This window comes from Ochotona curzoniae, unplaced genomic scaffold, assembly GCF_017591425.1.
Source record: "Ochotona curzoniae isolate NIBS_2020 unplaced genomic scaffold, NIBS_Ocur_1.0 contig_2688, whole genome shotgun sequence".
NCBI classification, from domain to species: domain Eukaryota; kingdom Metazoa; phylum Chordata; class Mammalia; order Lagomorpha; family Ochotonidae; genus Ochotona; species Ochotona curzoniae.
In genome coordinates this window covers 20,670,263-20,695,814 of record NW_024465553.1, presented here as the reverse complement: position 1 = coordinate 20,695,814, position 25,552 = coordinate 20,670,263, and the positions used below count along the sequence as shown (strand labels likewise).

Genomic DNA, 25,552 nt, shown 5'->3' with positions numbered 1-25,552 from the left:
ACGGAATCCTTTTTCTTCTCCCGTTTGTTTCTCCCTGGTCATGATTTTAGATAGGAATGTGGATTTGTGTGACTCTCCCTCTGATAGTGGAATTTGAGATTTTGTAGGCTGCTGCAGGTGGTAGAGGTCATGCGTCCTGGTGGCCCTGTGGTTTGGCTTCCTGTGTAAGCGCAGGTTCTAGGCTGACGTTAGAAGTTTCCTGAGATCAGTGATTGTCTGGTGTCCTTTTTTCTACCCACTCATGGATTAGTTGGTTGATTGATAAGTGATTGGCCAGGTGTGGGTGATTAAAATGAAGCAGGTGGGAGTGCAGGGTGACTTTGAAGCCATATGCCTTGGTGACAAGGTGTGGAAGAGTAGTATATTCAGTGGCATGAAGAAATTCTAAAAATGGAAATGAAAGTCTAGGAAAAGCAAATAAGAAAGATAATAAATAACTTTAAAAAAACACGATTATCTATTTTTATTAGAAAAGTAGATTTACAGAGAGGAAAGACAGAGGAAATACCTTCCATCTGCTGGTTCACTCCCCATGTCACCACAATGGCTGGAGCTGAGTTTGTCTGAAGCCAGGAGCCTCTTCCAGGTTTCCCATATAGGTGCAGGGGCCCAAGGGTTTGATCTAGCCCCTGCTACTTTCCCAGTCCATAAGCTGGGAGCTGGAACATCTAGGACACCCATATGGGATGTTGGTGTGCTGCAAGGTGGAGGATTAGCAAGTTGAGCCGTTGTACAGCCCCAAATAAGCTGTTAATGTTCACCAAGTTCGCACTGATTGTGACAAGGAAGGAAGACAGCTCAGGGTGTTGGCAGGTTGTCCAGAATGTTTCGGTAATGCCAGGGAGAACCAAACCACAGAATTCGCTGGTTGAAGATCAGGGAAATTCTTGCTTGAGAAGCATCAGCGTGCCCCACGCCCGGCATACACATTTGCCTTTGCAGTTAGGAGAGATAAGTATATTTAGCATCCAGTGTGAATCAGGTTGTAGAAAGGATTGGCTTTTCTTTGTGCTGCAATATTGAGCTCTTCTGGGGACAGCTCTGTTATTACCAGAGCTGTGAAATACAAATGTGTGGGCCATCTCATTTGAAGGACTGTGCATTCCTTTTTAAAGTAGGCTTTTGAAATAAGGGTTGTTCTATACAAATGCTGATGTGGTTTTTGGGGGACAAGATGGTTCTTCAAAATGATTAGCAATGCACGGATTTCAAAGTTGTTTGGCCCTCAAATAAACTCATACTAACTTGTTACAATATATCTGAATAGGATCTGGTTTGAAGTATTTATTTTTATAATTTGTAAGGCATCTGGGGGCCATATTGTATTTTTATTTATTTTTAAATAAATATTTTATATTTACATATATATAAATAAATGTAATAATTAATTTTCATCATTTATACGGTGCCTGGGGGCTGATATTGCAGTGCAACAGGTTAAGTCACTGCCTGTATTGCCAGCATCCTGTATGAATGCCAGTTTGAGTCTTATCTGCTCAGTTTCCAATCTAGCTGTTTACTAATGTGCTTTGGAAAGCAGCAGAAATCCCAGGTACTTGGGCCCATCACTGATGTTGGAGGCCCAGACATAATTCCAGATACAACTCCTGGCTCCTGAGTTCAACCTGGCCCAACTTCAATCCTTGTGGCTGTTTCAGGAGTGAACCAGTGGATAGCTGATTCTCCCTGTTCCAACACCCCTCTCTCTATGTGCCTCTCTCTGTTTCTGCCTTTCAAGTAAGTAAGTAAGGTCATTTACAACAAACAACAACAAAAAGAGTTTCAATCAGAACAACATGGATTGTGCTAAACTTAAATCAAGAGCAAACATCAAGTTGATGATGCGGCTTTGTGAAAAGTTTATGGAGCAACGAGCCCAAGGAAATCAGCAGTTTATAGATGAATAATTTGGAAGCGATGTGGTGATATTGAAGATGAAACCCATAGCAGAAGACTTTCCATATTGATTCATCTTGTCTGTGCCCTAAGGACCAAACATCAGCAGTAGAAACAATAGCCAACACCACAGAAGTCTGTTGGTTCATCTTACACAATTCCGATTGGAAAATTTAAGTGGAGCGAGCTTTCTGCCTGATGAATGTTACAGCTGTGGCACCCAGGCTGTATATACAAACCAGAGCAGGGCTTGCCCTGGAAGTGTGAACAAGTGGGCTTGAGGTCCAGAAGCATTTCCTCAAAGAATTGGAGCAGAAGGTGAAACCTACCTTGACCAGTGCAATCCTGCACATGAGGCACAGGATGAACAGTGACTACCAAGGGGAGGCAGTGCTCCTGTTGCAGCCAGTAAGACTGATCAAGAGCAAAGGGCAGGACAGCGGGTTTTTGGGTTGCTCAGGACATTTTCCTTTGACTTTTTGAAGGGCCTAAGAGTTGATCACATCTGCTTATTACGAGTCCTTCCAGGAAAGTAGGCAAGGCTTTAGCAGAAAAACACCGGATTGCTTCATGCAAGTGCTTTTCTTTATCATGACGAAGCTGCTGCTTTCCTGTTGTCAAATGGGGCAGTTGTGTGAGAGTTTTGACAGGAAATCGTTAGGCATCAACCTTACTGTCCCAACTTGGCTTGTTCTCATTTTTAAAAAAAGATTTATTTTTATTGCAAAGTCAAATACACAGAGAGGAAGATTTTTCTGTCTGTTGATTTACTCCCCAAGTGGCTGCAATGGCTGGAGCTGAGCTGATCTGAAGCCAGGAGCCCAGAGCCTCTTCCAGACCTCACATGCGGGGACAGGGTCCCAAGGCTTTGGGCTGTCCTCGACTGCTTTCCAGGCTACAAGCACGGAGCAGGATGGGATGCGGGCATGCTGGGATTAGAACTGGTGCTCATATGGGATCCCAGCACGTGTAGACAAGGACTTTAGTGGCTAGCTATCTTGCCGGGCCTGGGAAATTGGTTTTTTTTAAAGATTTATTTCTGTTTGAAAGGCAGAGTGACAGAGAAGACACACACACACACATCTTCCATTCATTGATTTGATGTTCGTGCCTTTTAGGAGCCAGGAACTTCATCCAGGCCTCCCATTCAGGTGCAGGGTCCCAAGGGTTTGGTCCATCCTTGACTGCTTTCCCAGTCCACAAGCAGGGAGCTGGATGGAACAAGTGGACAGATGGGACACAATTGGTACCCATCTGGGATGCCGGCGCCTCCAGGTTGAGAGTTAGCTGGTTGAGCCATGATGCAGGCCCCATGTTTCTTTGTCTTAATGTCTTTAAAAAGCGTATCTGGTTTTTTTTTTCAATTAATAATGTAAAAAAAAAAAAAAAGAAAAAACACTATCAATATGGATACATTCTTAGAACTCTCAGTTCTTTAGGGATGGACGAAATTTATTTTTATTTATTTGAAAGGCAGAGACAGGTCTTCTATTTGTTGATTCATTCCTGAATTCCTACAACATACATGGCTGCAGAAGACCAGAACTCTATGGGGGGTCCCTAAGCGTTTGAGCCATCACCTGCTTAAGGATGAATTATCAGAAAGCTGTACTGGAAAATGAAGTAGCTGGAGCTCAAACTGGGTGTCCCAAGTGACTGTCACCTGCTGCACCACAGTGCCTGCCCCTCCCCAGCTTGAATGATTTATTAAAATTACCTTTCAAAGTACTCCTCCCATAGAATTGTTATGGAAATCGAAAGAAACGGGCTGTTTGAAACAGTGAGCATATTTCCTGATAGCTATAAAAAGATATTCAAATGACAGTTTCGGGAAGAAGTGATATTAATTAGTAGCCAACCCGTGTTTTTCTAGTGCTTAATTTTCTGACTGGCTGTGTGGCTGTGGGTAAGTCTCTTAACTTTGTTGTCAACTTCTTCAACTGCAAGTAAATTAATGGCAGTATCTACTGTGGTGGGAGATTTCGAAGATTAGATAAGACATGTAAATCCGTTAGGCTCGCTGTCTGGCACATCCTATGTGCTTAACACAGTATTTGCTGTTTTCAGCTCTTATCTTCACAGCTGTGTTTGAGGTGAGATGGGCACTGCACTCCTTTTCAAGTTGTGGAAAGTGAAGCCCAGAGTAATTTGGTGACTTGGCTTGCGATCAGATGTTGGGTTAGCGACAGAAACGGTGCTGATGTCTGCATGGACCCCTCCGTGTTTCAGGGTTTGCCTTGGAAGAGTGGGCAGCAGCAGGCCTCCAGCGGCCTTGCAGGTGCACAGACAGGAAGTGCTGGGCAGGGCTGCAGGTGCAGAGAGCAGCAAAGCACTGCTGGTGTGGACTGAGAGGGTGAGTGATGTGGGAAAGGCTGGTTTAAGAACATGTCCTTTCGCCACTTGCTAGAGATTAAGTGGTCAGAATGGGCAGAGGGAGATGCTTGTGTCTTCTCTCCCTTTTCCTCAGCATCCTTCTGGCCCTGGAAGATGGCAGACTCCCAATCACTACTGTTGTGTGTTCTCTGAAGTCAACCAGGCTGGGAAAATTCAGGTCTGGCCTTGCCTGTGAAACTGTCCTTGCTGTTGGAAGCTGCCCAGTGACATGGCTTGGGTTTTGTTCATGTTGCCCTCCTTCATTGCAAGTCCTGTTGTACAGGGGTGGGCTCAGCTGTTCCAGGGGAACACCTAGCTTTCCATGCTCAGGACAACCAAACTACTTGCATGGCTGCCTGTTCTACTGTGGGACTGAGGATGGAGCTGAAGCTAGTCCTGGTGGGAAGTGGGTTCTGAGCTTTGATATGGGGGTTTTGTGTATTCATATATTAGGGGGAAAAAAACCCTGAATGTGTTCAGTCCAGTACTGTTGAAAGAGATGGAGGGACGTGGGAGGGAGATTGTCTTTCCCAAGCTCAGTCTTGGGCCAGGGCTCATTAAGCCCTGGGTTTTTACACACACTTCTTACCCTCATCCTTTTCTCTGTTCTCTGCTTCTCAGACCTTACTGTATTTGCTTTTTTCTCTCTTAGTCCCATGACTCTCCAGTATTGTGCCAGCAGTTTTAGCAAACCAGTTTTACATATTGGCCTGGAGGAAGAAGCATGCATTTCTTTACAGACTTGTAGTTGATTGGTTTTGCATTGTTGACATATTTTTCAAACACAGCTTTTCCACATTTGCATTTAGTGGTGACTAGCAAGTGCTGTAGTCTACCTTTCTTTGGAACATCTCCATAATGAGTGAATTGGGTTCATATTTAAAAATTCTCTATCAGCATTAGAAAAATAGAAGGGATCTACACTTGAGGCACCTACTGCTCCGTGCTTCCAACAGCCACTGACTTAGCGTGCTCTGATTCCCACTTGTTTGGCAACAGGGAGATCCTGGGAAGAGCTTATAAACTTATAAATAAGACCCTCTTATTCCGAGCCAATTGAAAAATAAGAAGCCCCCTCCCCTCAGCCTTAGTGAAAGCCCTCTGAAACAAGTGTCCAGCATCTTTATTTATTTAGTTATTTAGTATTTGCCTTGTTTCTGATGAAAGGCTCACTTTGATGATTGCAGTTTTTGGAGTAATGAGTGAATGTGTAAAGGAGGTGCTGGTGGCAAAAGCTCTGGGTTCTTTCCGGCCAATAGGCATTTGCAGGGGTACTCCAGAAGACCAGGGAGAGAAGCATGGCACACAGCTGGAGAGCTGGCATCTAGGATGCCACCTTTTGGGGACCATATTATAGATAGTCCCTGGTATACATGAAATTGTGCCTGAGCCTTATCAGAAAGGAACCAGATGGTATTTCTAGTAAAGCTGGCAGATGTTCTTGATGTCAGAATTAATTAAAAAATTTTACATGTAAAAATGAGTGCAAGGTTTTGGATGAAGGTGAGGGTGCTGCCCTTGCCTCACAGAGATTTAGAAACTCTTAATCTTGTATTTTCCCATCCCCCCGATTGCTTCTCACCAAATTGGTTATTTGTGATATGCGGTAAAAGAAACCAGTCCTCTCTTTTTGTAACTTGAAGGCTGCTAATGTACCATATGCCTGCGAAGAGATATTGTTGGTGACTAAAGCACTCGTTGTTTGCGTCACCCGTGGGTTAAGACGTTTGGATTTAGCAGGTATCATATATAGAAAGAGTGACTCTATTGGAGTGGCCCAGAAAAGAAAGGAGGCCGAGGCCGTGGGGCGGGGCCAAGGCAGAAGTGCAGAACATGTGCTAGAAGCTTTCTCCGGTGGACCTGTCTTCATTGCCAAGATCAGGAAGCCCCATGCTGAAGCATTTACTGCCTGCAGTTTTCTCTCTTGGAGCTCACACCAAGGTTGAGCTGATTCCAAAGCCTCTGCTCTTTCATGGCAGATCAAGTGTATGTGGGATGGAGGGTTAGATACTGAGGGGGACAGAACAAGGGCCTGGGGAGAGGTGGGAAAGGCTGTGTGGGAACTGCCAGCACAAGGCCTGGTGAAAGGCGTGGGAAGGAGAGGTTGATTAGCCAAGATGGGTCCCAGCAGGCAAAAGGTGGGAGCTAAGGGTGGGTGGTGGGTGGTGGGTGGCGAGTGGTGGCAGTTCTCCCTGGACTTGCTTGGGCCTGGAGGGTGCAGGCAGACTCCATACATAAGTAAGTGGCCTTTGCCCCCCTCTCCTCCCCAGGAAGGCTTTTAATCTCTGGTATTTATAGAATGGCCTGTATTCTGAAAGACAACCCCCACCCCAGGGAAGGCTCAGCATTGTCTGCCTTTGAAACACTACATTTATGGGTCCCCATTTGGCCTGGTAGGAGGGGTGGGTAATGCCCTGTTAGGTTCTCAGATTCCTTACTGCCTCGGAGGTCATGCAGGGACAGTTTTACCATTTCCCTCTCGGTGACCTCTGGCTGCTCCCTCCTGCAGATGGTCTCTTTCCTTTTACAGACGCCTTGGAGCCAGGCCTGGGGAAGGTAGGCTTCTCATGTCGCTTCAGGCTGGCCATGGATGCCCAGCTGTTTCTCACCTTGAGCCTGGGGAGCTTGACCAAGCTTTCAGCAGACATGTGTTTGTGTGTGTGTGTGTAGATAAGAATGAGGCAGGTCTCTTCTCTAATACAGGAGACTGATGAACAAAGGGTCAGGTTAGTTCCATTTCCTTCTGAGTGTCTTCAAATTTGCAGTGTTGTGTACTGTGAGAAAATGTACTAATAATGAATTGAAACTTCTTTGAAAAGGAAGAAGCTATAGATTCCTGCAAAACTTTAAAGATTGCAACATAGGCTGATCATAAAAGAACATGCATATTGGAGCTGTGCTGTAGACCATAGGAGTGCCAATTCAAAGTCATGGCTGCTCTGCTTCCTGTCCAGCTCCCTGCCAATGCACCTTGGAAGGCAACGGGAGATGGGCCAAGTGCTTGTTGAGTTCCTGCCACCCCCACGGGGGTCGGGCGGGCGGTGGGATCTGAATGGAGTTTTATACATCTGGCTCCTGTCTGGCCCTTTTCTGGCCATGGGGACCATTTAGGGAGAAACCCAACAAATGGAAGCTCTTGGTTTCCATTTCTCTCCCTCTCTCTGAAACTTTGCCTTTCAAATCTGTATGTCTTAAATAAGAAATAAAATAAAGATATACTGAATGCTTTCTATGTGTCAGGCAGTATCCTAACTGCTCTGTATGTGGTAATTCAAGTTTCACACCAACTTTGAAGTAGGTTGCTTATTTGTGTCTACTTTAGAGCTAAAAGAGATTGAAAAAAAAAATTCTTGCCTGGGGTGGCATGGCTGGTAAACAGCAGAGTCAGACACTGGAAACTATTGGCCACAATGTGTGTCTTAAGGAGGAGTGGTGGTTCCATCCCCAGGGGAGACAGTAGCCCAGACTTAACCTGCAGAGACCCACTCCCCTCCCACCAAGTAGCAGAGAAAGGTCAGGCTGGTGCCAAGAAAACATCAGTGTTTCTGTACAGCTTAATCAAATTACTGAAACTGTTTCCTAGCGTAGAGCTGTCTTTCTTGGAGAGTAATGTAATTGAAGCAGATAATGGATGCCAAGAAGGAAGGAAAAATTTGGTAAGCTCACATATGTAGATGGACACTCACTGACTTTGACTAAAACACAGAGGGAAAAGTTGGAAGTGAATGCATCTTTATTTGATTTCACAAGCACGTGCTGGGTCCCAGGCAGCATGTCTTGGGTTTGGACACTGAACACACATTTAAAAAGAATAGTACTCTCCTCCCGATCTTTTTTGTGGTAATTATTATTATTATTATTATTATTAAGACTATCTGAATTTTTCCATTCCTGTGTGTTGCATCCGTTTTAGGCTAACCTTATATACCCAAGAAATTAAGTTCATTTTTTGGATTTCATTGTCTACCAGATGTGGAGGCAAAAATGCATGTGGATGGGGCTGGCACTGTGCTTTTAGCAAGCCAAGCCTCCATATGTGACAACCATCCCATATAGGTGCAGATTTGAGTCCTGGTTGCTCCACTTCTGGTCCAGCTCTCTGCTGGTTGCCTGGGAAAGCAATGGAGGATGGCCTAAGTCCTTGGGACCGTGTACCCACAGGAGAGCCAGAAGAAGCTCCTGGCTTCTAGCTTCACACCCACCGAGCACCAGCCATTATAGCCATTTTGGAAGTGAACCAGCAGATGGAAGATTTCTCTCCTCTAACTCTGCCTTTCCAATAGAAAATAAAGGAATCTTAGAGAGAGAAATAAATGTGTGGATGATGGGAAGTCCATCTCTGTGGTGTATCTGTAAAGAGCTCTTGGACTTGATACTTCCAAGTCCCACTTTGTCCCACTCCATTCTGTCAGCAGCTCTCTTAGCCTCCCGTGCCTGTGACTCGTAGCTGGTGGTGCTTCATTATGGATCGTTTAGGGAAATTAACTGAGATCTAGAGATCTGTCCACCAATTGTTCCATGGCTTTGACAGTCTTCTAGAGTGCCCCAAAGCAGTGACCCACCCTAGACCACCCTAGTCAGCCCCCTCATGCGTGGAGCCCTGGCAGTGAAAGCCTTCAACAAGATTTCCTCTGCCTGGATTCTCAGCCAGAGCCGGGAAGCTACCGCTACCCTGCCTCCAGAGGGTACAGAGAAGGGAGAAGCAGCTGAATGATCCCGCAGCACATCCTGCCTGCCTTTTATAAAGATGCCTCTTCATCTGTGGTACTTCAGGATGATTTTCACACTTTTTATTGTATCACTTGGAGCACTTTTGAACTTCTAAGCAAGGATGCATGCTTTGGGATTAGACTGCTTAGTTTGAAATCTTAGCCTCATCATATCTTTTAAAGAAAGTCATAGGTATTGGTCCTAGCACTGTGGCCTAGTGGCTAAAGTCCTTGATTTGAAAACGCCAAGATCCATATGGGCGCCGGTTCTAATCCCAGCAGCTCCACTTCCCATCCAGCTCCCTGTTTGTGGCCTGGGAAAGCAGTTGAGGATGGCCCAAAGCTGTGGGACCCTGCACCCATGTGGGAGACCCAGAAGAGGATCTGGACTCCTGCTTTGGATCGGCACAGCACTGGCCGTTGCAATCACTTGAGGAGTGAATCATCAGATAGAAGATCTTCCTCTCTGTCTCTCCTCTTTGTATATATGACTTTTCAATAAAAATAGATAAATCTGTAAAAAGAAGCAAATGACCTTAGATTTCTTATAAAAAAAAGTCATAGTTACAATTAGAGGAGGCGGGAGGGAGAGGAGAAAGAAGAAAGAGAGAGGGACAGAAGAAAGGAGAGGGGGGAAAAGAGGGAGAGAGAGAGAGAGAGATCAAGAGAGTTTTTCTATCTGCTGGTTCACTCCTCAGATGGCCACAAAGCCAGCATGGGGCCAGGCTGAAGCCAGGAGCTTCCCTTGGGTCTCCCACGTGGGTGGCAGGGCCCAAACACTCTACCATATTCTGCTGCTTTCCCAGGTAGATTAGCAAGGAGTTGGGTGAGAAGTGACCCAGTGGAGCTGGCACTTCAGTACTGGCATCTTATATGGGCACTGGTTTGAGTCCTTGCGCGCTACTTCTGACCCAGCTTTCTGCCAATGGCCTAGGAAAACAAGCAGAAGATGGCTTCATATCCCTGGGCCACTACACCTTCACAGGAGACCTGGAAGAATGGCTGGCCCAGCTCCTTGGTTGTGGCTTATTGGTGAGTAAACTCGCAAATGGAATAAATATATGTTTAAGAAAAAAAATAAGGAAGTGGAGCAGCCAGCACATGAACTGACGCCCATATGGTTTCCAGCATTGTGGGCGGTAGTTTTACCTGCTTTGCCATAACACGTGACCCTGCTTCATCACTTTCTGTGTGACTCCTTGCCTCAAAGTGGAGATAGTAGATAGTCCCTGCCTTGCAAGATTCTTGTGATGCTTGTATCTGATATGAGATGTTAAGCGCTTGCTGTCCCTCTGAAGCGTGACACAGCTTGTGAGAAGAGATATTCTTGGGACATGTCCTGGTTTTGATTTTCTGAGGCCAAGCGTATGGTTCTGGGGTGGCCAGAATCTGTCACAGGTGGGAAGGAAGCATTCCTTAGAATTCCTTAGAAGATGTCAGAGCATTCACCACATTGTAAGGGCCAGTGAAGATTTGTTCCTTGTTCAGTCTGGGTCCTATTACATACTCTTTTGCCTGTTTAGCCGTTTAGGAAAGAGGGTTGCACTGCACTTTTTACCTGTGTATATGCACAACTCAGATTCATTTGCCCCAGCAATAGGTCTTGTTGCTGAAGCATTTTAGCCAGCCACAAGCTATCGTTGTTTCCTCATGGGAATTACAGGCTAATGGTGAGCTTTCTGGAGATGGCGCTGTGTACCCCAACTGTACTCCAGGATGTCAGGGAGGGCAGCGTGGCCACTGCCCCGGGACAGCCCCACTTGGGGACAGGCTTGTGGCAGTGCCCGTGTCCCTGTGTGCTCTCTCCTCATCGAAACAGTCGCTGTTTTGCAGTGGTGCTGTGCACTCAAGCCCTTCGGGTTGGTTCAGGCTCACTCTGCTCTCCTAGTTTTGTGTTCATTTCTCTTGTGGCAGGTGGTAAGGAATCCTGGCTCTTGGAATGGGTTCCTCTGGTCTGTTCCTTCTCCCTCACTGAGCCTGGGGAGGAGGCTAGAAGGGAAAATTCTCCCATTGTGCAAGAAGAGCACTTCCCTAATGGCTCTGACAGTGTGTGATGCTTCCTTCCCCTTTTGCCTTCTTCCTAGAATAAAAGCTGCCAGTAAAACCTCAGTGATGACTCTTGAGGTATATTTAACCCAAGGTGATGGACCCATCACATTCCTTTCTGGATCTTTTCATTGATGTCCCTGACAGAGGAGAATTATAGGAAATCACAACCAGAATGAAACAAATCCCGTGGGCATTTGGGGAAGATGGACCCTGTAACCCCCACTCCCAGAAACAGGCAGACTGGACCAACAGACTGACCTTTACCTTTGGAGGTCGCTGTGTCTGACAGCGCCATCTGGGAATCCAAACCTGGGTCTCATCTCCTGGGCCTCTCTTGTTTAGTCAAGGAGCAGCTCTGCTTGCTCCTCTTCCTCCATGCGCCCGTTACCATCACCCTGACCGTACCCCATAGTCCTGCTTGGCCTTCCATGCTGAATCTGTTCATCTTGCCAGGTACTTCTGGTCTTGAGGCCATGGTAGGAAGATAAAAGTCTGTGGGATACAGTGCTGCCACGCCTTCCCACACCTTCCCATAATGGGAGCATTCCTTGAGGCCTGGAGGAGTTGATGTTGTGAGGACTGGATTAGGTGCCACACCTTCCCATAGTGGGAGCATTCCTTGAGGCCTGGAGGAGTTGATGCTGCTAGGACTGGGTTAGGTTGGATTTCTACTCAGGAATAAGCATTGGCTCCCCGATAGCTGGTGGGCCAAAGCTGCTTCTGTACTGTTTTTTTTTTTTTTTTTTTTTTAAGATTTATTTTATTTTTATTGCAAAATCAGGCATACAGAGAGGAGGAGAGACAGAGAGGAAGGTCTTCTACCCGATGGTTCATTCCCCAAGTGACTGCAACGGCTGGTGCTGTGCTGATCTGGAGCCAGGAGCCAAGAACCTCCTCCAGGTCTCCCAGGCGAGTGCAGGGTCTGAGGCTTTGGGGCCATCCTCTACTGCTTTCCCAGGCCGCAAGCAGGGAGCTGGCTGGGAAGGGGGTATGCCGGGATTAGAACTGGCGCTCATATGGGATCCTGGTGTGCTCAAGGAGAGGACTTTAGCCACTAGGCCATCGCACTGGGCTCTGTAGCTGGTTTTTAAGTCTGTGCAGAGATTGACTTAGTCAGCTAGCTCTCTGTGCTTGGTAAACAACCAGGTGTACTGGAATGTTGAAAGAGTTGGTCCTTGCTTGAAGGACTTCTGATTGAGATTTGTTATCTGGATGCTTGGCTCCCTTCTCCCCAGCTTGCTTTAGCATTCCACCCAGGGTTCATCTTCCCTCTTTTTCTTATTCAGCCCTGAAGGGTTTCAGGCCAGATCTCCCTTCCCTCCTTTTTAAGGCCCTTCTGGATGATTCTTGGTTCAGGTCAGCTTCTTCCCTAATTTTCACTATTTCGTGAAACTCAGGAGGAACTGCTGCATGTTTTTATTTCCTAGTTTTATTCATACCTCATGATTTAGCCTTGTGTTGCACCCACAAAGAGTAGTATGAGGTAGTTACTCCTGCCTTTCTGATTTGGGCGTATTTGCTGCCTGCGGATTGCAGCCTCCCTAACTCCAGTGAAAGCTCCTGGTAGTTGGGGCCTGTGCCTTTCTCACACTTTGGAAGCTGTGTGGAAAAGACGGTCAGGAGGTGATCATGCACGGGGTACGCAGAGGCTAGCCTGTGGATGTCAGGACAGTTTGATAGAGGTTTGGGAGCTTGTTTGAGGTGCCTTGGAACAGGGCAGGGGCTGAAGGCTGGGACCCATCAGGAGTTGTAGGACTGTGGAATCCAGGACCTGAGACAGGACAGGACAGAAGGAGCCTGTGCTGTGTCCTAGTATTTATTCTGCTCTGAGAGTCTCGTAGGTGATGATGAAGGTTCTTGGGGAAAAGGTGGTGAGGCTAGCTGCCTCTGTTTGACCCAGGTTCTGTGTGTGGGGAATCACCCCAAAAGAAAGGTGTGAGAATTGATTGGCCACAGGGAAGCTTACTGTAGGAGGGAATGGATAGTTAGGGGCCACAGGGAACAGAGCCAGCAGCTTGAGGTTTGAGGTTGGCCTGTGTGTTGAGTTCTCTGGGAAGCTTGGAAGTTTCAGTGCATCCTGCTAAGGCAGACATTCTGTGCTTTGATGGGGCTTACAGGCTTAAGTTTCATTTTCTCCTTGCATAATGGAAACAGTCTTGTATGAAATTAAAAGCAGTGTCTTCCCCTTCTGGGTTGAGCTGAGTTCTAAGCATCACGCCCACTGCCCCCTATTCCCACTGATTTCTTAGATCCACGCAGAACTGTGCCACATGATGGTTACCTTTGTGGGCTGTGGCCATTTCAGCCACCTCAGTTCCCTGTTATCCAGTGTAAATCTGTAGAGCACATATAAATTTACTGGAATTATAGGAAGTGTGGTTGAAAAGGCCAAAAAAAAAAAAAAAAAAACCCCACATTAAATTATAGCTTGTGTGAAAATAAAGCCAGTTAAAATTTGCTTCTCATAAACTGACTCTAAAACACCTCTTTGAGTCTTTCTTTGTCTTAGGCAAATGGGTTTTAGGCTGGTAGCCCCATTAGCGCTGTGATGGAGGGTTAGAGCAAGTGTGTGGGTGACTTGGCAGAATGCTGAGACTTCTAGAACCACTGCTGGTTTTGGAAGGTAGTGAGTGCAGAAATCAGGCCACCTGTGTCACATTTTACCCTCTTCCCATTCAGTTCTCAGCCAGTAAGGACTAAACGACAATGGCTTCAGTTTGTTTTCAGTCCTGTGATAGTGATGATGAGAGGCACTTTGTAGCGGTGCACAGCTGGAGTTGGGGACTAGGTCTTTGCCCAAGGTGCCCAGGATGGGTGAAGAAGGTGAATCCTCTGCCCAGAGGTTCACTTCAGAGGACAGCTGAGAACAAAGTTGTGTGTTCTCTATTTTGCAAGAGGGCGTGTTGCTTCCTTCAAGAACTTCTTTTACCACAGCACAGTGGCTCCTCTGGCACTCGTAGCGGGATTCTTTTTCCCACCCTCTCCTGGTATTTACAGCAGCTTTCCCTTAGGGGAGCAGTCATCTGTTTTCAAAAAACAGGGAGAAAACAAGAAGTCATCCTCTTAGGTGGGAGGTTCGCAAATCAGAACTGCCTTTGCCTGTTGGAAAGGGTGAGTTCTAAAGGATTGTTATTGGGGTGGAAGAGGAGGAGGTCTGGGCGCACATGCACACACACACACACATACACACTCACGCACACACACGCAGGCACAGGTTCACCTGTCCCGTAGGTAGGTACCTGTGGCAGGGGGAAAGGAGTTTAGGGCACCGAGTGCTTATTGTGGCCTCCCTACCCCCTTTATTGTAGTAGAGCAAATGGCAATGGGACTTTTCAGTCCCTCAGTTTGTTGTCCTGGCAGGCCATTTTCTGCCTGTGAGTGTCTGTGTATAGAGCCGAGGGCAGGCTTGGCCCCCCGTGCTGGGGTGAGTCTTGGTGGTTGACCTTGAGTGTGGTCGGCAGGGATTTCTGACTTGCCAGGATGTTGACACCACACCCATGTTTCAAGGTCACAGGATGAGACTAGTGCCCCGGTTTAACCTAGGCACCCTTGGGCCTGCCACAGCTGCTCAGTTAGCTGGATGTTGATGTGCATCTTTGTTTTGTTCTGAAGAGGGATTCTGCTTTGGCAGTTGAGTAACTGTGCCCTCTATTTAGATTCTACCGAGAGTTACCCTGGAAAAGCTAATGAGAGCTTTCTTGCGCTCTGGAGTGGGTGGTAGGCAGAAGGCTTGGGAGACCACAATAGAGCGAGTGCTGTTGAAGGTGGGCGTTGAGGTGACAGTGAGGGTAGCTGGGCTCTGTGGCTTTAGGGGCGTCTCACCCTCAGCTCCCTTAGTCCATCCCCGCCAAGGGTAGGCGAAGAAAGAGGCCATCAGCTTCCCTGAAATGACAGCCTTGCCCAGCACAGCTGGGTTACTGTGACCCACTAGAGGTCGGGGGAGGGGTATGCTCTTGGGAGAGGGAGTGGGAGAGGTCTATTTCAGCCTGCCTGGTTTGGCAGAACCTCAGCCCTGCCTCCTGTTTCAGGGTTGGCTCAGAGTTTCCTTCCGCTCTTAGAACAACCCTTCTCCATTCCCCAGAGGGATCCATTTTTGCTAATTCACAGACACAGCCAGTCTGCAGTGTGTGCCTCTGCCTCATTCCTGGAAGGGACAGGTAGCCACTCTGCTTTCTTGCCGCGTCTGAGTTCCTGGAGGCCAACGCAGGCAGCCTTCTCACCTGGCACGGGCCCACTGGCCCACAGAGGCACCCTTCAGCTGGGTGCTCAGAGCAGACCTGGCTCGGTGGAGGGCAATCTCAGAGCAGGCACTCCATCCAGGAAGGCCCTTAGTGCTGGATTTTGGTGGGAGGTGTTTGAGGGAAGTAGGTTTTAATGAGAATCAGAGACCTGGGTTCTGGCATGGCCATTTGCAGTCACACACTCTCTCTGGAGCAAAATTGTCCCCTAAAATGGATAAATGGTGCTTTGCAAGCTGATCCTTCAGGTCCTTTAGGTGTTACACACAGGAGTTGGGGACTGGACCAGAGGCAGCTGACTGGGGACAGAGTGACTCCCAGTTCTGTTTTGTCCTCCAGCCTTTGCCTGTGCTGTTTCTTCTCCTTGGAATGCCCTGTCCTCCTCTCCCATTGGTCTCCATTTGCTCTGCTGAGCCAACTCCTCCCAAAAGCCTGTATCAACCTACACTGCTGCTTCTTGGTGAGGGTGCCCTGATCTGTACTGCCACATCACCCTGTGCGTAGCACTTACCTTGTCAGATTACTGACTGGGCCCTGACCTTGCTGTGAGCTTCCTGGAGGCAGAGTCTGTTTTTGTTGCTACTGGTGCATGTATGCAGTAAATGCTGAATGAGTAAATGACCTCTTCCTGGTCCAGCGTGCTCCTGTTGCACACTGGGAGCTGTCCTGGTTATTACCTAACCACATTCCCTCCCCCAGATGTCCCCAGGCTCTTTTACTGAGCTGTGTATGTGGTACTGGGGGACCCGGGACTGTACTGAGAGTTGTTTCTGAGGTGTGTGCCCTTGGGGCAAAGCGCAGGGGGTGGATTGCCCAAACAGCTGAGCCTTGGTTCTGCTCCTCTTCAGCTCCAGCCCCGGGGGAGGGGCTGGCAGGCTTGGGCAGATTGCTGTCCTCTGCCAGCTGCCCAGGGCTGGGCCATCTGCTGCTTATGACAGCAGGTGGGGTGAGAGACCTGTGCAGGGAGGAGGGGAGCATGTTGTGAGTGGCACGGGCTTGGCCTCGCGGCCTGGCTGTGCTTGACCCCCTGCCAGAGTTCAGACCCCCCCTTCTCTCCACGATAGAATCTTCTGTTCCCCAGCTCTGTTAGTTTTGTTCCAGCTGCTGCCCCCTTCCCCAACTCTGCTCACACTCTTGCTGGGCTTTTGTTTGCACTGTGTGTGTGCTTTGCCCTTTTGCCCAAGCTCCCAAGAATCTTTATATAATGCAAGATAGCAGCAGGGGAAAAAAAAAAACTTTAGAAATGAAACTGGACCCCTGTGATCTCTATTTAGATGCAAATTATGGGTCTGTGTCCGTCAGAGTTTGCACCTTTAAGTTCACCACCTATTTTCCATTTCTTCTGGGGGTGTCTCTGAGCAGCAGAGGTGGGTGGACACCACCCCCCAGGGCCCTAATTTAGCTTTGTGCTTCAAGCCCTGCTCTTCTGACGCTCACTCCTAAGCAGATGCAGTTATGTTTAGAGCTGTTAATCTCCTTGTCTAGTGTGTATCCTTCTGTCATCTTCTCATTTCTTGGTCTGCTTCTGTTGCTTGAGTATTCATCTAGTTTTCGGTTCCAGTGTTGAGTTTCTTTGCCTGTCTGTTGATTAGGAGCCAGATTGAGTTTTACATTGCTGGGTGCTAGAACTTTTTGTTCCTTTAGTATTACTTTTTAAAGATTTTTGCTTTAATTGGAAAGGCAGATTTACAGGTATAAAGACAAAAAGATTTTCCATCTGCTACTTCACTCCCCAAATGGCTGCAACAGCCAGAACTGAGACGATCTGAAGTCAGGAGCCTCTCTCAGGTCTGCCATGCGGATTCAGGGTCCCAAGGCTTTGGGCCATCCTCTACTGCTTTCCCAGGTCACAAACAGGAAACTGCACGGGAAGTGGGGTTGAACTGACATCCATATTGGATGCTGGTGTTTTCAGGTGAGAATTAGCCAGTTGGGCCATTGCACTGGCCTCGTACATTGCATTGGCCTGTTGTATTCCTTTAAATGTGCAATTTTGAGCCTTATGTGGGCTTTACTCTGATTTGATCCTTTCAAGCCTTGCTTTTCTTTAAGTTTTGTTAGGGGCCAGCCAGGACAGCCTTTGGTCTGGAGCTGAGACAGTCCCTTGAGGCAAGCCCTTGTGAATGTTGCATCCACTGTGGACTTGTTTCCACTTTGGCTGAAGTATTGGTGGCTCGGAGTTAGCTCTGGAGGTGGGGCCACCCACTTCTTTCCGGTGGTTACTTGCTTGGCCTTGCTGACTCCCCCACAGGCACACCCAGATCAGTGCTATGCCAAGGGTGCAGAAGCACCCTTCTGCAAGCCTCTGCACCTCTTTCCCTCTGCAGCCCCTTCCTCTACTACTTGGCCTTGCAGAGTCCGCTGATTTGGCTGCTCCTGTGGTCCTTCACTGCCCAGCCTGTGACCTGGGATCCCTCCAGTGAATTAGGTGGGGCACTAGTGGGTGCACAGAATTTCTTCCCTTTTAGGAGATTGCTCTCCTGTGCTCGCTCTTGGGCAGTGTCTATTTTCTGAAAGAGTAGTCTCCTCATATTAGAGGAAACAGCCCTCAGGTCCCCTCAGGCTAGGTTTCCTCCTGTGTTCACTTGCTGAAACATGGATTGTGTGGGTAGATTTGACTGAGAATTCAACCAGCCCTTGTCAGTTAGCAAAATATTTACTGAGCCCCTGCTATGTCTGGAAGAACTGTATCATCCTCCCTATGGTATAACCTGTAATTTTATACAATATTCTGCTGCTGAACTCTCGAGCCAGATCGGATATGTTTTCAGGCATTACCCTTGTTTGAATGTGGCGTATGTACACTTCAGCCTCCTTCATGTGCCTCCTGAGTATGGACCCTTTAACCTGGGTAACTGACCTAGCTAGTTACAGTTGATGAGCATGCAGCAGGCTTAAAAAGTGATTGATTTGAAAGATAGAATAGCAAGGAAAAACAAAGATCTTTTTTTTTCCATCTGCTGGTTCACTCCCTAAATGCCTGCAACAACAACTGGGGCTGGGCCAAGACAAAGTCAGGAGCCAGCATCAGCTGCTTCTAAGGTGCAATAGCAGAAAGTTGGATCAAACGTAGAGTAACAGACCTTTGGACATCGTAAGTGCGTATCTTCCTTACACACCCATATATACACATATAGGGAAGGGAGAAAGAACTTTTCCATCTACTTGTTCACTTCCCAAATAGCCATGATGGTTGAGGCTAAGTGAGCTCAAGCCAGGAGTCAGGAACTCCTTCCAGGTCTCCCCCATGGGTGGTAAGAGTCCAAACATGGGTCCTCTTCGGGCACATTATTGTGGAGTTGGATCAGAAGTGGAACAGTTAGAAATTGAATGAGACTCATATGGAATGCTAGCATTGTGACTCAGCACTGGTCCCTGAGGTATGCATGTCTTAAGTGGTGGTTTAATCTTACTGCGGTACAAATGCCCACCCCTTCTCCTAACGATCACAAATATTTTGTTTATTTAACAGGCAAATGATAAAGACAGACAGAGAGAGGAGAGAGATGGCTCCTTCTATTTTGATTCACTTCCAAGCAGCCCACAAGAGCCAGGGCGAGGCCAGGCCTAAGCTAGGAGCATGGGATATTCTGAGTCAGCCAAGCACTCAGCTACAGGAGTCATCACCACTGCCTCCCCAGGGTGCACAGTAGCAGGAAGCTGGGACTGGAACCCAAGCACTCTGACACAGGATATGGTTGTCTCAAACAGCATTTTCACCCCTGTGTCAAACACCCATCCCTGTTACCCCAGTTTTATGTGTGGCACAGTAGGCTCACAGCGGTAGAGCAGGGTACCTAAGAGAAGAGACAGGATCCGAGTCTGAACCCAGCATTGTGTGACTCTGAAATCTTGGCAGTATTCATCAGAAGACACTACAGTTATCTATTTCACTTCCCTTTTTGGGCTTTCCATCTTCCCTTTCTGTTTTGTATTTGATACTTGACTATTGTGTTTGTATCTCAAATGCATGCCACGACAGACAGAATTCTGTTAGCTGTTGACAGAGCCTGTGCTTTCCTCTAAATGCCCACATTTTCATGGAATCTACACGTGGGAACTCAGTGTGTTGAATAAAGTTAGAAGGGTTCCTTCAGAGAGAATAGGTTGGGCGTTCAGTGCAGAAGTAGGGTCTCAGCTTGGGGTACCCAGTCAAAGCGCCTGGATTCAATTTCTGGTTCTGCCCTTGATTCTAGCTGCCTGCTGATGTACACCTCAGGACTCCGCAGGTGGTGGCTCAGGCCCTTGGGTCCTCGCCACCTTGGGAGCCATCTAGATTGAGCTCCCTGCCCCTGGTTATGGTCTTGTCCAACCCTAGCTGTTACAGGCATTTGGGGAGTGAACCAGCATATGGAAAACTTCTACTTTTCTTAAAAACAAACAAAACGTTAGGAATGAGTCCAGAAGCCCTGCCTGCCAGGAGGGAATAACAAAGCTCTGTTATTCATTTATGTTTCTTTCTCATCTGCTTTGTTTGTCATAATCCTTCTTAACTTCTTCTAGGATGTTACCGGATTTTATAAAGTTCTTCACATGGTACTTTTTCCTGAACGTTGAGGTTACTTTTGGAGAGTCTTCAGTCGGAGACTGAAGAAACTATCCCTTAATGTGAATTAGCTTAATTATATACTTTCTTGGGTTTTGATTTAGGGCCCCACATGGAAGAAACTGGAAGTCATATTGTGAGTGGGGCCAAAGTGGAAACATGGAGGCCTGGTAGAAGGACTTGGGACACTTTGAAGATCCTGCGAGGCACAGGTGGCTGCAGGGGCATAGGCTAGTGGAAGGGAAGAACAGTGTGCAAGTTCCTCCTTCTTGTTTTTACTTGGGCCTCACAGTCCACCCTTGAGGACTTAGAGGAAGTTTGAATGATTTGTGCGGAAGTGGGCAAGAAGAATAATGGTTTGGTTATGAACTGTGAAGCTTTCTGAAACTCATGTGAGATGGGGGGGGGGTGTTTCGAGCCAGAAAACAGGGTCTTGCTTGGTTTGAACATGCACTTTGTTGGAGCTGTTAAGCTTCAGTAGAGAGAGGTAAACTGCATGTTCCTAGAAAACTAAACCTGATCCTCAGGGGGAAAAGACTCAGCTGACATTGAATGATAGGAACTCTGACCTTATTTGTGGAAAGCCCTAGGGAAGGTCATTTCTTTGGTGCTGTTACTAATTTGCTTTTTTCCCTCTCATGAATTCTACAGAAAAGGTATCAATTGCAAGTGAGGGCCTAAAATTTTTGTTGACCTCTAAGGAAGCAGGCAACTCTCTAAAATGCACCACCAGCTTCTCCTTAGCTGTTATTGACCATGGAGTGTGGGTGGGTGGGCGTGTTGTTGCTGAGCCATCTGGTCAGCTCAGGAAGCCTCAACAGGGAACTTTCAGCACAGATCCTGTCTAGCCCTCCTGTATTCTGTCTTCTCCCTTCTTTCCCGACTACTCATCCAAATTATCTAGTCCTTACTAAGTCCACTTTCTCATTTTGAATTTTTGGTAGAGTCAGGATGTTTTGTGTTCTGACTCTGATGCAACTGCTTTTGGTGACGTCATTTGAAACTGTTTTCGATGACCTCCTAGTGGTCAGATCCCACGGGGTGTTTTTAGCTTTCATTTTACTGGAACTTCTGTATCCCACTCCTCCTTGCATCCTCCTTGACCTTTTCTTTCCCTGCTTTGACGTCTGATTTCTTCATGTCTTGGTGCATCTTTCTCAGGCTCTCCTTCCTCTGTGCGTACACTAAGTGTTCCCGCTGGGCTCTGTCCTGATCCCTGCTCACCCAGTTTCTTGTCTCTGTCATCTGCTGGGCATGCTTTCAGCCGTCACCCTGAGGACAAGTAACTACAGGGCGTGCCCTAAGGTCAGAGTGCTCTCTGGGACTTTATATTCGTTTGCAGTTTGTTAGACTTTTGCATTGAACGTCTTTCGGGTGCCTTGAACTCAACATATCCAAAAGTAAGCTGAACTAAGCTTCCATTCCCCAGCTTGGTCAGCTGTGTCCTTTTTCTCCTGCCCTAGCTTGTACCTGCCCAGCAAGGCCAGAAACCATGGCATCAGCCTTTGCTGTTCAGTCTCTTCCCTGGGATGACAACATTTGCAATGTCATGAACACTGAGTGAATGAAGACTTTTTTTTTTTTTAAAAGATTCTTATGTTATTTTTATTTGAAAAAAAAAAAAGATTTACAGAGATAAGGGGAGAGAGAGAGAGAGAGAGAGATTTCGTTCTCTGGTACACTCCCCAAATGCCTGCAGTGGCCAGAGCTGAACTGATCTGAAGCCAGGAGCCAGGAGCTTCTTCTAGATCTCCCACATGGTTGCGGGGACTGAAGGTCATGAGCCATTTTCTGCTGTTTTCCCAGGCCACAAGTAGGGAGCTGGGTCAGAGTGGAACAGCCGGGATATGAACCGGTGCCCATCTGGGATGCCAGCAGTGTAAGCAGGGAATTAACTTGCTATACTACTATGCCGGCCCCATCGATGAAAACATCTGTTTTATCTGGATTGAATTACAGTTCAGTACTTTGGCTTCAATAAAATGAAATCCTCTTGACTTGGGGAAGGGCATTTGATTTTTGGCCCTTATATCAAGAAAATGACCCTTTTTTCTAAACAAAAATAATTTGTGAAGGGATTAGTGTTAGCTAATTTTGCCACAAGATGCCAGACAGGATAAGAGAGGTCTTTTATTTCGGTGGGAGAGATAGCTGTGGGGCAGAGAGAGAGTGGGAGCAGAGAGAGAGAGAGACAGAAAGAGAACGACAGAGTAGAGGATGAAGAGAAGAAGGAGAACAAAGAGCAGAGGCATGTTGATAGAGGTGGGTGTGGGGAATTTGGGGTCAGGGATTGGCAGGTGCAGCTGGAGGTGGATAAATGCCTCAGGGCATTGGTGGAGCAGGGCCTCAGGTTTGAACCTGAAGGTCACTAAGCTTACTTAGACAAATGGGCCTTAAGGGGGCCGAGACCTAGGGGATTTATGGTAGTGTTGGGTAAGCAGGTATTCTAGCTGGCTGTTGGATCCAGGATGGTGGAGTCAATCTTGGGGTCACTGTTTGAGTTGCTCCTTACAATTAGTCATTATTAGAAATCGGTGGATCCACCACTGTCCTGTCTTTGGAGGTTGCAGTAGGCACTGCTGTGAGAATTTATACAGCTCAGAATAAGGTAGGTAAAACCAGGTTGTCCTGGCTGAGGGAGGCATTGTCCCTCCAGTTCCTGGGAGTAGAGGCAGGGCATTCCCCTAGTGCTGCAGCTTTTCATCGATTTCCTAGTCACAACCTGAGGTTTTAATATAAAGATTGAGGATTGGGGAATCGTTTGTCAAGCAGCAGTGAAGATGCTGCTTGGTATTCACATCCCATATTGGTATGACTGGGTTCCAGGCTGAGTGGTTCCTAATTCCAGCTTCCTCATTGTGGGAGGCAGAAGGTGATGGATGGCTTAAGAAGCTAAGTCCTTGCCACTTACACATGAGAGCCTCATTGAGTTTCTGGTTCTTGGCTTCAGCCTGGTGCAGCACTGGCTGTTGCAGACATTTGGGGGAGTAAACCAGCAGAAACCAGTCATACTCTCTCTCCTTTCCAAATAAAAATAAATAAAAATTAAGGAAAAGTGTATGCAGATACATGTATGATTGCTAATGCTTTGCCAGCATTTTCTTCCTTCTTTTGTGGTTCAGCCTCCTATAATAAACAAAAAGGAGAAATTGGTTTCAAAGTCTTAGGATGTGGAGCCAAAATAGCTCTTCAAGTACAGGTTGCCTAGCCCAAACCTGCATTTTCAGATGATGGTGATGGTAATCAGAGCTGCTGATGGCTATTTTAGTTGCTACTAGTTTTGATGACTAAGTGCTTGGCATTTCTTCATATCATATAATACAGATTAAACATCCCTACTCTGAAATAAAAAAAGACTTCCAAATTTGAAACTTTTGAGTTTGATGCCACCAATGAAACATTCCTTGCTGTGAAACTTGTCTCGTGTACAAATCTATTAAAAATATATAGCATCATTTTCTTCAAGAAGCTTCTTGATTTTCATTTCTTCAGCTACACATTAGTTGCATGTTATTTAACTTCATGGTGTTCTTAATTTCTTTTTTTCTCCCTGATGTTGATTTTGTTTTGTGGCTTTTCATTTAAGGGGATGTATAGTAGTGTGTAATGGAGACTGTCATAGCTGGTAATGTCATTTAACTTCATGGTATTGTAAATTTCTATTTTTCTTTCTATTGTTGATTTTGTATCATGACTTTTCATTTGAGGGGCTGTACAGTAGCTGTGAAATAGAGACTAACATCCAGATGTGAAGATACAATGTAGTATGCATTTCTACTTCCAAAGATGGACTTACAATGAAACTGTTTACTATATCTTGACAATAGGATGCTGGACTCTCTGCCATTGTCCATGCCCACAATGATGGACATATGACTGAGTATGAAGAACTATATTTTAGTAATGATATAGAGGAACCAGGTGGGAGGGAGGGAGTTGGGGAGGGGATAAGGGAAATGCCAGGAGCCTATGGAACTGTATCATAAAATGATGATAATAATACTAATAATAATACAATGTAAAAAAATATGTAAAATTAGTTTCAGGCTATGTGTCTATAGTACATATGAAACATAAATGAATTTCTTTGTGTAGTTGGGCCCCAACCCTAAGTATGGATATGCAACTATTCCAAAGTCTGAATTCCAGAATGCTTCTGGTCTGCATCATTTCAGATGTGGGAGATCAGTCTGCACTTACCAATAGTCCTATGAGATAGGGATTTAAGAGCGCCATTTTGTAGATGTGGAAACTGAGACCCGGAAAGGCACACAAAGTAAGACCATGTTGGAGCAACTGTCATGCAGAGTTGAAGCATCTTGCTTGCTGCAGGTCATCTTTCTTAGGATACCAATCTGTTAACCTTGAACATGTATTTTGTATTTTGACCTGAGGGCTCATTCTTTATGGCCATTTTTTGGGTCTTTTTTTGTTCTTTATTCCCTTTTAATTTCAGTGAAATTGAATGAAATAGAGGGAAGAGTGGTTTGGGCTTGGGGTTTTGGGTGAATTTTTAAAGTTTATTTTTAAATAGGCAGCCTTCCCAGACCAGGAATGTAGCGGGTGGCCTGAGAACCAGGAAGTGACACAGACCTGTTTATCCCATCCCACTTGGGGGCCTTTGGAAAGGATCTGCAGGCATGGTAAAAAGTAAACAGACAACCACATCAGCCACTTCTTTGGGGTTTGCTATTTTTGACCTAGAGGAGGTGTTCTCTGCACAGCTGTTTTGAAAGCCAAAAATCCAGCTCCTAAATGATCCCTAGTGCAAAGAGGCAGCAGCTGCCCCTCCAGGCTGGGCAGGTGTCATCCCCTCCATGCTTTTGGTGAATTGTTGACTTGTTCTTCCTTTTCTTTCTCTTTGTCAGTAGCACTATGCATGCAAAACACTGTGCTGAGGCTCTCACCAGAACTGTGCCTGAGTGCAAGGTGCAGCCCAAAGCTTTCTGTTGCACTTCTGCCATTTGAAACCTTTGTTCTGAGCTTTGGACCTCCAGTGATCTCAAACTTTTTTTTTTTTTAAAGAAGTCTTCTCTTGGACCCTAGGAACAATTTGAGAGTGTTTGTAGATAAACACACTAATTCTTCCCAGTAGGTTGTGAATTCCTTGGGTAAGAGCTGTGTCCCACTTCATGTCTGTGATCACCCAAGCATTGCACAGAAGACAGCAAGCAAATATTTGCTGACCTGTGGTAGAGGCAGTGGACACAGAACCCAAAAAGTCAGATATAGCACGTCCACCCCCCGAGTTTTATTTGTCCAGTGGGTACTCGGGCATCTCCCACTCAGCTCTGATGGGAACCAAGCAGGGGGTTGTAATGACACACAAGATTCAGTTACTTCCACTTCTGTCAAGCACCTGTTTGCCTTGCACATTGCCAAAATGAGACGGTTTCTACTCTTTCTCCTTCTGTTTCATATCTGCTGCTGCTTTGCCATTTCGTCCTACACAGATGATGTCTTCTGGGTTAACGTTTTTCCGCTCCTTCAACAGGCTTGTGCTGAGCACTTTGGGGGCACAGAGAGAAGAAGAGTTGGGGATGTAAAATGGGCATATTACCTGTGCTGAGCACAACCTACAAAACTGTTAAGCAGGGCCCAGTGCAATGACTCAGTGGCTAAATCCTCACTTTTTAGGTGCTGGGATCCCACATGGGTGCTACTTCTAGTCCTGCCTACTCCACTTCCCATCTAGCTCCCTGCTTGTGGCCTGGGAAAGCAGTAGAGGACAGCCCCAAAGC

At 46.6% G+C, this 25,552-nt stretch overlaps 1 protein-coding gene across 4 annotated transcripts in view; it reads left to right on the top strand.

Annotated features, from left to right (window-relative positions):
* Positions 1-25,552, top strand: part of SUSD6 (sushi domain containing 6) — a 91,023-nt gene that overhangs the window by 11,201 nt on the left and 54,270 nt on the right. The window contains exon 1 of one of the 4 annotated variants that reach the window (XM_040975383.1): positions 12,033-14,138. The exons of the other annotated variants lie outside the window; for them this stretch is intronic. The gene's annotated coding sequence lies outside the window, so the exon portion shown is untranslated. Of the gene's footprint in view, positions 1-12,032; positions 14,139-25,552 lie in introns of those variants that run through there. 4 annotated transcript variants of the gene reach the window in all.